Source organism: Notamacropus eugenii, chromosome 2 (genome assembly GCF_028372415.1).
Source record: "Notamacropus eugenii isolate mMacEug1 chromosome 2, mMacEug1.pri_v2, whole genome shotgun sequence".
In the NCBI taxonomy this organism is placed as follows: Eukaryota; Metazoa; Chordata; class Mammalia; order Diprotodontia; family Macropodidae; genus Notamacropus; species Notamacropus eugenii.
Window position 1 is genome coordinate 191,589,682 of NC_092873.1, and position 12,607 is coordinate 191,602,288.

Sequence of the window (12,607 nt, forward strand, 5' to 3'; positions counted from 1 at the left end):
AAGAACTAATTCACCCATCCAGGAATTTCAGCAACAGAGTTTGATCAGGAGGAGAATGGTGTGTGGGTAGGAGATTGTGTATTGTAGGGTAGTGTTTGATCTATATTAGGAAGATACATATCTAGAAATGCTTGAAAAGAGAAAGACATGGTAGAATTACATAATTTACATATATTTCAACACCTCAGAGGTGATATTCCAATATCACAGTAGACTTCAGGGTTTTAATGTATACAAAATAATGCAGAAATATTCTACACCATCAAATCTGAAGCTCTGTTTTAGGGACCAATATTTGCCTTTGTTAGTAATGTTACCAAAAATGTCTGCTTCCTTTATCATTCAGTCTATTATAATAGAGATGAGAGTCTCCTTACAAAGGAGAGAACATTTTTGGTAAAGAAGAAATCAATTTAATCAATAATTAAGCTGTAGTTCACCTCAATTTTATTCCAAAAATGTGACCAAATACTACCCATTTTATGCTACAGGAACATATCTGCTATCTGTTCAAAGACAATAGTGGAGGGAAATGGTAAAGCCTATATTATAAGAAAAAATATATCTGACACTTTCTATCCACAATTTCAATTGCCTTGAGTGCTTTCTCTAAAGACATGTAACATCTCCATACCTGAGCAGCAAGTTTTCTTGAGTTTCAATAGCCACCCCCCCCCCAAAAAAAATCATCACCTGGCAGACAATCTTGTGATAATAAATTTTCATGATTAATAAAGAAGAAAAGAAAATTCACACTGCCTGCCAATTAGTAGCAATAGAGGGTTTAAACTGGATTTGTTAAAATCAAGGTAAAGATACTTCACTTAAGACTATGGTAGTATTTTAAAAAAAAAAACAAAACCAACCCTAAGTTTTATATAGTATTTTAAGGTCTGCAAAGTGCATTTTATATGCTATCTCATTTGATCCTCACAATGACCTTGTGAGGTAAGTATTATTAGTATCCTCACTTTACAGATGAAGCAACTAAAGCCCAAAGAGGTTAAGTGACTTATTCAGGATCACATAGTTTTTTGTTGTTTTTATTCAGTAGTTTCAGTCATGTCCAACTCTTTGTGACCCCATCTGAGGTTTTCTTGGCAAACTGCAGTGGTTTGCCATTTCCTTCTCCAGCTCATTTTACAGATGAGGAAATGAAGCAAACTGGGTTAAGTGACTTGCCCAGGGTCACACAGACACTAAGCATCTGAGAGGCCAGATCTGAACTTAAGATGAGTCTTCTTGACTTCAAGGCCCAGCACTCTATCCACTATGCCACCTAGCTGTCCAGTTTAGGATTTGACTGAGGTCTTCCTGATTCCAAATCCAGAATTGTATCCATTGTGCCACCTCACTGAGAACCAGACCTCTCTTAATTCATCAATTACTGAGTTCTTAAAATGAGCAGAGTATTCTGCTAGAACATATACGCCTTGCCTTCAAGTAACTTACAACCTAGTTCATGCATGCTCTTGTGTACATATGTTTGGAGATGGGATGATTAGGCATGTACACAAATAATCACATTTTAATTTGTAAGAAAGCTAAGCATGCAGGACAGGTGAAAGTGGTCTAAGAAAGTAAAAGACTGAGGGATTATTTCCGGCCAGGAGGATACAGAACTTAAATGCTGAAAACAGAATTCATCTTTCCCTCCTAAACCACCCTTCTAACTTTGTTATTTCTGTTAGGTCATCGTTGTTCTTCCAGTCATGTAGGTTCACAACTTTGGTGTCCTCCAAAATTTTTCACTCTTACTCATCCCTACCCTATCAATTGCCAACTCCTGTTGTTTCTCCAAAACATCCCTTGTTATATTTCCTTCTCTCCAAACACTCAAGTCTCTCTCTGTTCCAATCCACCCATCACACAACCTCCAAAGTAATTCTCCTAAAGCAGAAGTCTGGCCATGTCACCTTGCTACTCAATAAGCCGCTGTGGTTCCCTGTTACCTGTAATATCGAACTACACCTCTGTTGGGTATTCTAATAGCTTTGCAAACTAGCTCCTTCCTACCTTTAATAGTAATGATGATACTGTTAACATTTGTATAGTGCTTACTCTGGGTCTGCTAAGGGCGATTATTATCTCATTTTATCATTACAGTCGTCCTATGAGGTGGGTACAATTATAATCCTCATTTTACAGTTGAGATATCTAAAAGCAGACAGAGGTTAGGGGACTTTACCAGGTCACAAAGCAAGTAAGTGTCTGGAGCTGGAACTGAACTCAGGTCTTCTTGATTCCATGTCTTGTGCTCTATTCACTGTGCCACTTCACTACCTCTTCTTACACCTGACATATCTTCAAATATCCCTATGGTTCCCCTGCCCCCCTTCATACATGCATGTATGTCACTCTGTGCACCAGCAGTAGAACAGGCATGAAATGTACTCTCCTTGACTCTAAAAGAAGATACTGCAGATCCTCGTCACTGTTAGTTCTCCTTACGCCCAAACCACCTTTCTACTTATTTTAGATATATTGATATACACTCATATATGTGTGTGTGTGTGCTGTCTCTCCTATTAGAAATATAAACTCCTTAAGAACATAAGTGTTTTACTTCTGTTTTTGTATCCCCAGTGTTTAGTACAGTGCCTGGCACACTTTAGGAATTTAATCAATGCTTGCTGGTTGATTGATCATCAAGGAAGAGGTGATAATCTTAAAGCGCAATTTCATTAGATGAGAAAGAGAGGCTTAAGACAAATGAATAGATGGGAAAAGACAGAAATTGGGAAATAGTGAGTAGTCCAGTTTGGTGGGAAACTAGAACACGTAAAATAAGGCTGGAAAGGTGGGTAGGAAGTCAGATTCTAAGAGGCTGAACAGTGTACTGCGGCATGGAGTGAAGGATCTGAACACAGTTCTTTCTCAAAGTTGAGCAGTAAGGAAGAGATAAGATAGTATAATAATTTGGGAAACAGGAGAGGCCTAAGAATGATTGGTGTTTTTAAATGTTTTTTTTTTTTTTAAATTCTGAATTTAACAAACCACAAAAAAGAATATTTGCCTATCCAGGGGTGGGGAACCTGTGGCCTCAAGGTCTTACGTAGCCCTCTAGGTCCTCAAGTGAGACCCTCTGATTGAATCCAAATTTCACAGAACAAAATCTAAGGGGATTGGCCTCAAGGCCCACTGCAAAATAGGGGATTATTCTTTTTGTGGTTTGTTAAATTCAGAATAAAAAAAAATTTTTTTTAAACACTGATTATTCTCAGGCCTCGCTAATTTCTCAAATTATCATCCTATCTTACCACCTCACTACTCAGCTTTGACAAAGTATGGTTTGTATTCAGGGTCTCCACTCCTAAGGGAATTTGTTCTGTGAATTTTAGATCCAGTCAAAGGGACACAATTGAGGTCAGAAAGGGCCACATCTGCCCTCGGAGCTGCAGGTTCCTCACCCCTGACCTATTCAAAGAGAACAAAAAAAGAAGATTATATGAATTTCTATTAAGAACTTGCTTTTAAAAAATGTATGTAATAAATTCAACACACTACTTTCAAAGTTGTCCTGTACATCTTAATTTCCTTCTGTTAATCTTCAACACATTTTTAAAAAGATTAAATGATTTTCTTTTCCTTTTCTTTCTTCTTTTTTTTGGGGGGGGGGGGGAGGAAGACACACACTAATATCACTATTTCCTACCCCTATTTCCCAGGACTGTCCAAAAACAAAGAAAAACATAATCCTTGTAACAAATAATTAACAAATAGGCAAAGTCAAGCAAAATAAATCTAAACACTGGTAACCTCCAAAAACGCATGTCTCGTTTTGCATTTTGAGACCATCAATTCTGTCAGGACACAGCTATTGCACTGATCACAGTTCTTAGTCTTTCAAAGTTAGTTCTCCTGACAATGATGTTTTTATTGTATAAACTGTTCTTCTGGTTTTGCTCACTTCATACATTGCACAAAGCTCTGGCCTGGAGCTGGGAAGACTTAAGTTTACATTGTGCTTCAGACACTTCTTAGCTGTGTGACGCTGGATAAGTCATTTAAGCTGTCAGCCTCAGATTCCCCATCTGTAAAATAGGTATAACAATAGCACCTATCTCCCAGGGCTGTGGTGAGGATCAAATGAAATAACATATGTGAATAGCAAGCTTTACAAACCTTAAGGACTCTAAATGCAAGTCGAGCCAACCTATTACTCTTATTCCCAGGTTACTCTGAAGCTGTCCATTCCAACGGTGAAATAATACTCTATTACAGTTATATACCGATATACTGTAATTTGTTCAGCTACTCCCCAACTCTTGGCCTAAGCATATTTACTGGAAAAAAAGGGAAAGTCTGTACATAGAGAGAGTGAAGACAAGAACTAAGAAGAAAGTGAGATGATCAAGAAAACAACAGGATGAAATACACGGGTAAGAGAGTTACTTTGCCAAGGAGGTCCAGCTTATCTTGAGACTAGACAGAAGGAGGAAAGCTAAAAGAGGAAGAAATGTTTTGGGATGTGGAAGAATAGAAGGAAAGCACATGTTCTCTGTAGATTAGAAGAAAAATTCATCTGCTAAGCAAGGATGAGGGGTAGGGAGGACTCTAGGGATAGTGCAGAGACTACTGTGGGGAAATATAATAAAGAAAATAAGAGTAAAAGAATTTTTTTTTCAATCCCACCAATTATGTACTCAAAAATGCTTCTACTTTTTTCTTATCTTTTGTTTCCAACTTTGGTATTCTGGCTTGTGGCATTATCATATAAAGAATGTTGCTAAAAATGACAATATAACAATTTTTTAGTCAGAAGACATTAAGTTTTTAATCACATACCGAGAGTCAGGGCAAATAATAGATAGGGGCTGACCTTGGAGGTAGGAAGCTTAGAGTTTAAATCCAGCCTATGACACATGCTAGCTATCTGACTCTGGGAAAGTTAACTTTATCTTTTAGTGCCCTGGGCAACTCTGTAAGACTATTAAATTATAGTCAATTAGTAAACTAGCATTTATTAAGCATTCGCTAAGTGTCAGGAACAGTGCTAAGCCCTGGGGATACAAAAAAAGGCAAAAATTAAAGGAGAGAAAAAAACAGTCCCTAAACTTAAGGAGCACATATTCTAATGGGGGTGACAACATGTAAATAACTAGGTACATACTTGATACATACATATTTAGAGGAAGGTGTGAGTGTTCATCCTTCGTTGCCAAAGAAACCCATGCCATCAGAGAAATGATGACATGACTTGTATTTGACTTTGTTTTGAGTGAGGGAGGGCTGTGCAGATCACCAGCCTCACTTCTCCTCCAGAGCCATCTGAATCCATGACCAAAGGAAGACATTGCTCAGCAATGGAGGATCTGGGAAAGGGTTCCTGAAGGTTAGATAGGCACTGATGCTGACCAGAACTGAAGAAGTTTCCATACCAGGAGTTTCCCACATAGATGAAATCACAGGTATATACCAAAAAATAAATAGCAACCACATGACCACACAGAAGCAAAATCATTTAGATTTTTAAAATGCTTCTGAAAAGGGCCTGTGGAAAGTCTATACTTATTGTAGGATCTTAACACTTCTCACTGGAGTGTGTGGATATCTATTCATTCTTTGGCTTGGCTTACTCCTTCAACCTGCTCTCATAATCCAAATTGCCAGGAAAGGACTACTACTGTTGTGGTCTAGGGGTCTTAGGAACCTGGAAATTCAAGGGCAAAGGGCACAGGTCAGCCTCAAAAGAATTTGACCCCCCCAAGACTTCTTTCAGTCCAACTAGTTTATTAAAAACACTGGTTAGGGTGGGCAAGATTCCTAGTGAGTCTGCACTATTTGTGATGTCAATACAAGAGGGCCAGATTTAAAGAATCTGAACAATTTAATGGAGGTCAGATCAATAACCTTTACACAGAAAGACTGTGGCAAGATCTGGATGGGATTAAGGAGTCGCAAGTAGCCTGGGATGGACCAGTGAGCCAAGTGCAGACAATGAGGGCCACAATGAAAGGGCAGTTAAAAGGATTATAGTGGCAACCATCAGAGACTTGGTTCAGGGGCTTTGGGGTCCAGGTCCTAAAGACAGAGTCTTTTCCTTTTAGGGCTCCAGCTCGATTCCCATTCCCTATCACTACCACTAAACAGTTACATTTAAATTGCCCCAAGGTCCTAGGGCACCTTGTTCTGAAAGAATATACTTCCTGACTGGTTAGATGACACAGAGTAGGTGGCAATGCCTTAACTGTTTATGTGTTGTAAAAGCCACTAGGACCTCTTCCACCTTATTAAAGGGAGTGCTAACCTTATCTCCTGTCATATAACAAAAACAAAGTCAAGTGCAAGTCATGTCATCATTTCTCTGATGCCATAGTCTTTTTCAAAAATGAATGGTAACCCAGCTCATCCTCTCTCTTCTGTCTCCCTCTCCTCTTCCTTTCAGGTTTACTAGCTAGATTTTCCTTCCCTTCCCCTTCCTCTCTCCCTCCCTCCCTTTTCCTTTTCCCTTAAACCTAGTGCACTCTGAAGCCCACAGGTTGGACAACAATAGGCCCAAGCTCCACTTAATGGCTGGTTAGTGATTATCAATAGTAACAGTTTCTCTTTCCCTCCCAGTTTGATTTAGTTATTTTTTTTTTCTTTTGCTCATTAAAGCACCCATTCCCTGACTAGTTCTTAATGAGGCCTGCCTATTCACCCAACGGATATTACCTCCCTCAAAGTGAGTATGCCAAAAGGCCTAGCCTAAAAAGTCCAAGGTCTCCCATTGCATCCTGGCCCATCTCCAATCCTTCTGATGAATATCTGGCCACTGGATGCAGATGGCTCAGGAGAAGAAAGTGAGGCTGGTGACCTTGAACAGCCCTCCCTCACTCAAAACAAAGTCAAGGGCAAGTCATGCCATCATTTCTCTGACAGCAAGGTCTTCTTCAAAAACGAAGGACGAACACAACAACTTTCCTGACTAGCTGGTACCTAAGTCTCCATCTCGGCATATCTATTTATACTACCAACTACTCATAACAATGTCACATTTATATCTTAGACATAACAATTTACTTACCAGTAAGAAAAAAGAAATTATGTTGCAAGTATTCACATATGAAATTTCCATGCATGAATATTTATGCAAATAAATAATAAATCACAATCTACACATACACCTTGGTCTTACAAATGTATTCAGTATCTGTGGGGGAGAGCAGTCATACATTTATAGAAACCTGCCAAGAAGACATTTAAGTGAGGGAAATTTGTGTGCTCAGGGTAACTCAGAACTCTGGAAGAGTAAGCTTCTTTTGTAAATATATGTAAATGTCTTTTATGTCTCAGGAACTGTCCATAAAATTTCACTGATAAATGCAGCTTCTGTTAAATAGAAGTTTTACTGCTAAGCTGAAGTGATACCTGCTGAACCCAACTAATGCCTCACTGGACATGATGTCTTAGCCAAATTGATCATCATCTCATACTTAGACTATTACAATAGTCTTCTGATTGCTCTCCCTTTCTCAAGTCTCTTCCTATTCAATCCTCCACTCAGCTACCAAAGAGACAACCCTAAAATATAGATAAACTCATGTCACCCTCCTATTTAATAAATTTCAATAGCTTCTGATTACCTATAGGATCAAAAATAAAACCTTCTGGGGGCAGAGCCAAGATGGTGGTGTAAAGGCTGGGAATTGCCCAAGTCTCCCCTAACCCCATCTAAATACCTATAAAAAATGACTCTAAACAAATTCTAGAGAAGCAGAATCCACAAAAAGAGAGAGTGAAACAAATTTCCAGTAAAAGAGAACCTGGAAGGTTGGTAGGAAAAGTCTGTTACACCAGGGTAAAAGACAAGCCCAGTCCAGCACTCACCACACCAGTGCAGATCAGGCTCCAACAAACTCAGAGCAGGCCTTGAGGGTGACTGAATCACACACAATGGTAGTTTCCAGATCTCTTAGCCCACAGATGCCAAAAACAACTTAGAAGGTCAGCAGGTAAAGGTCTGTCATACCTGGGTAAGAAATGAGCACAGTCCAGTGCAAGCTGAACTAGCACAGCCCCAACTCCAGCAAACTAGGAGCATTAGGGTGTGACTGAAGCAGCAGTGGCAGCAGCAGTGAATGCTTCCAGAGCTCTCTCCAATCTAGCCAGAATACAGAGTACCTGTTGTAGGGGAACTGTGTGAGAGGATACTGGAAACAGTCTGGGACCAGATTATGGAAGGCTTCAAATAGCAAGTTAAAGTGTTTGGATTTTATTAACTAGATAACTGGAAGCCATTATATATTTCAAACCAGGAGACTGGCCAATCCAAGTGGGACTTTAGGAAGATAAATGTGGTGATACTCTGCAGGGTGAATTGAATCAAGGACAGACTGAAGGCAGAAAACCAGTCAAAAGAACATTGCAACCATCTAATTGTGAGGAAATGAGCACAGTCTGTGGGAAAGGAAAGGATGGGATCTGAGAAACATTGCAAAGAACTAATGGGGCTTGGCAACAGTGACTAATGAGGAATGGGGAAAGAAGAGAGGAGAAGACACAAAGATGTCCCCAAGTTTTCCAGAAGGGGTGAACTGGTAAATGGTGATGTCATTGGTAGAAACAGATCTGGTCTGGGGAAGATAATCAGTTTTGTTTTATCAAATCTGGGGTGGGGTGAGATATACAGGTGAATATAATTAGGAAGAAATGTTGTCTGCAGGCTGGGAGAAGGTTTAGGGCTGTAGGTATAGATTTAGAAGCTGTGTTCCAAGGCATATAAATGATACTTGAAGTCAGGCAGTTGTTATTTTTTTTAGTTAAATCAGATCCTAAAGGCTCTGTTTTACAATTTTATCATCTTAGGTCAAAACACAGAATGGATGTTAAAAAAAAAAAACTTGTAAAAAATTATTTTAAATTCAGATTGGCTTTTCCCCTAATGAACATAATTAGTGGGTTTAAAGAATGACAATTAGACTATAAAATGCCTAAATCCTATTCTGAGGCTTTGAAGGCATTTTTACATTCCTAGGACCATGTGTCATTCTTTTATCTAATTGTATCAAGTTAACCTAGTCAGACTAAACTTTCAGATAGCAGAAGCAACAGTGATTATAGTATCAGAACCTAACTCAGATGTATATTATGTTTGAGGTTTTCAAAACACCTCCTCACAAATAAATTCTCTGAGTACAGGAATTCTTTTGTTTTTGTATCCCTAATATCTCATAGAAGGCCTGGAATACAAATAGGCCCTTAATAAGTTCTTCTTGAATTAATCTGAACTCTGTGAAAGTTAGTATAAATATTATTATCCCCATTTCAATGATAAAGAAACAAAGGGTCTGAGAGTTTAAATGAATTATTAAGTGATTGAGGTAGTATGTGAATCCAGGTCTTCTGACTCGATGTCAGATGCGCTATCCAACACACATTCTTTTTTTTTCTTTAAATTACCTGATGTTCATAAAGTACATTAAGATTTGCAAAACATTTTACATATATTATCTTGATGCTCACAACAAATCCATCAGATAGGAGCTCATGGATAATTATTATCCTCATTGTACAGATGAGAAAACTGTGGCTCAGAGAAATTAAGGGATCTACCTATAGTCATAAAGCCACCAGACACCAGATGTGGGATTTAAAGCCTCTCTTTGCTGACCACTACTCATAGTTTTTACAATATACCACAAATATCATACTCATAGCGAGCGTTTTTTTTTTTTTTTTTGTTTTTTTTTTTAACAATTTAGGGTTGTTTTAATTCAGCTTTATTTTTAGCTTATATATAAAGCAACTAAAATTTGGGAAATGTGATAAACAAGTCCAGGCAGTCTTTTTCAAAGACCAACCTTTAAAAAAAACAACCCAAATCACTGGCTTTATCAAAAAAGGACCTTTAAAACTGCTAACCTTCTGAAAGGTATAATCTGTTGTTCTATTCATTTAAAATATCCAAGGAAATACACTGATGTGGAGACCAAATGAGTAATGTTGATTAGTTCACTGTTAAAGGTGCTACATATTTTTGCACACCCAAATGTGGACATCATCATAGAGGCAAATCAATCAACAAGCATCAAGCATTTACTGTGTGTCAGAAAATGTGCTAGAGATAAGACAAAATAGAGCCTCGTGGAAAGAACACTAGACTTGAAATTATTATACCTGAACTGTAGAACTATTGCTACAAATAACCAAGTCTAATCTAATCTAACAAAAAAAAACAGCAGATAGGACCTTAAAAATAATTTTTCTATGTCTCAGTTTCTTACTTACCCCATAGATCTAGTATGAAAACCAGAAAGGATAACTAGTATAAAAGGCTTTAGAAAGTATCATCCAAATGTATGACTGCCTTTATTATTTTAAGATACTGACTAGGAAAAGGCCTTACTCAGATTTTCTACAAAAGGAGGATACACACACACACACACATATGTATTCATGTGCTACTCCTATAAGTTATCAAAATTTTTTGTTAAGAACTGCTCTCATATGAGTAAAGTTCAACCAAAGTTATTGAGAGTTTTAGTGATCTTTTAGAAGATGAATCAGTAAAATGAAGTTAAGGTGAAAGACAAGTACAAATGTTTCAAGAAGAGCAGTTACACGGTCTTTAAAGGAGTATTTTAAATGTTTACCTCTTACTTTTTTTCATTGTTTTTTTTTTTAACAAATTAATTTATTTTTAGTTCTTAACATTCACTTCCATGAGTTTTAAATTTTCTCTGCCTCCCTCTCTTCCCCATTCCCCAGACAGTGTACAATCTAATATAGGCTCTACATATACATTCTTATTAAACATACTTTCACAGTAATGGGAGGAATCATGAGAAAGAAAAAACAAGACAAAACAAAACAAAAAAAAAAGAAAGCAAATAGTATGTTTCCATCTGCTTTCGGACTCCATAGTAGTTCTTTCTCTGGATGTTGATGGCATTTCCTATCATGAGTCTTTTGGAAATTGTTTTAAGTCCTTCCATTGCTGAGATGAACTAAGTCCATCAAAGTTAGTGATTGCACACTGTGGCTGTTACCATGTACAGTGTTCTCCTGGTTCTGCTCACTTCACGCAGCATCAGTTCATATAAGTCCTTTCAGGCCTCTCTGAAGTCTTCCTGTTCCTCATTTTTTATAGCACAATAGTATTCTATTACATTCATATACCACAACTTGTTCAGCCATTTCCCAATTGATGGGCATTCCCCTCTGTTTCCAGTTCTTGGCCACCACAAAAAGAGTTGCTATAAGTATTTTCATACATATATGAATCCTTTTCCCATTTTTATAATCTCTTTGGGATACAGACCTATAAGTGGTATTGCTGGTCAAAGGGTATACACATTTTTATAGCCCTTTGGGCATATTTCCAAATTGCTTTCCAGAATGGTTGGATCAGTTTACAACTCCACCAGCAATGAATTCGGTGCTCTAATTTCCCCACGCTTTCTCTCGTTATTCTGCAAACTGTACTAATAATTTACCTTTGAAAAAACTGAAACCTGAACTATTTATATATTTAAATAAAAAGTTGTTAATAAGAAAATGTGAACTGTATAACAGAAACAAGGGCAAGAATTGTTTCTCCCCTGCCCCATTTTTCTTTTTATCCCCAGGGTCTAGCAAAATGCACACAGTATGTACTTAATGTTTATAGAACTGAAACTTCAAGTTGCTATGGCTAGCGGACAGACTATGAATGAGTCTCCCTATACTTCTTAGCAAGGTTTGTCCTTAGATGAGACATCTTTTACAAAACAGATACAGAATATAGTCCAATACCAGCCCAATTATACTCAAAGCCTTTCTCCCAAAGCTTGTGTTCTAGCACGGCCTCAAAAACTCAGTTGAGTTGGTTCAAATTAATTATACTTTTAAGTCTGAAGTGCTACCACTCAATAAGATAAATGATATATTGAAAATATGATAAAACATCTTAAGGTGGGGATAACTATAGAACAAGGTCTAAAAGTCACTCTTGTGAATTACTGCCATTACACATCCTACTGTCATTCTACTTATTAATATAAAAAAAGATTACTAGAGCAACAAGATCAGGCAAGATTGTTTTCAAATGTTCATGCTGAATCATCTTGCAAATAAGATGGGTCACATATATCATTAAATATAAAGCTTAGCACAGTGCACAGCATATAGTAAATCCATAATAAGTACTTTATCTATCTGAAATGAGTGTGCATAGCCAACATACTGATTGAAATTTACCTTTATTTAATCCACCACTGTCATATTATTAGGCACAAATGTCACCAATAGGGCGGAACAATGTAAAGGCCAAGGAGAAAGAATTAAAGACCAGGGTAGGAGGGGAATAAAAAGAATGAACACAATACAGAAAACATAAAGGATGGATAAGGGTTCAAAGTAGGCAACAGAGGCAAGCCACTAGAAATTCCTTTAGGTACTATTCTGTGGGTATCATGACATCTGAGGTCCCGTCCAGCACCAAATCTATGATTAAGTGATTCATAAGCGGTAAAAGAGAGCGCGTGTGTGTGTGTGTGTGTGTGTGTGTGTGTGTGTGTGTGTGTACACACACAAGGGCAGGGGACGGGGACAGGACAGACAGACATGGTATAAATGAAAAAAGTTCTGAACTGAGAGGCAAGAATCTTGGGTTCAAATACCTGCACTGACACTTTTAGATACA

At 37.8% G+C, this 12,607-nt stretch overlaps 1 protein-coding gene and 1 pseudogene across 4 annotated transcripts in view; both read right to left on the reverse strand.

The window, feature by feature from the left end:
- Positions 1–12,607, reverse strand: part of REV3L (REV3 like, DNA directed polymerase zeta catalytic subunit) — a 263,108-nt gene that overhangs the window by 186,775 nt on the left and 63,726 nt on the right. The window lies entirely within an intron of this gene.
- On the reverse strand, positions 6,153–6,272 carry LOC140530682 (U6atac minor spliceosomal RNA; annotated as a pseudogene).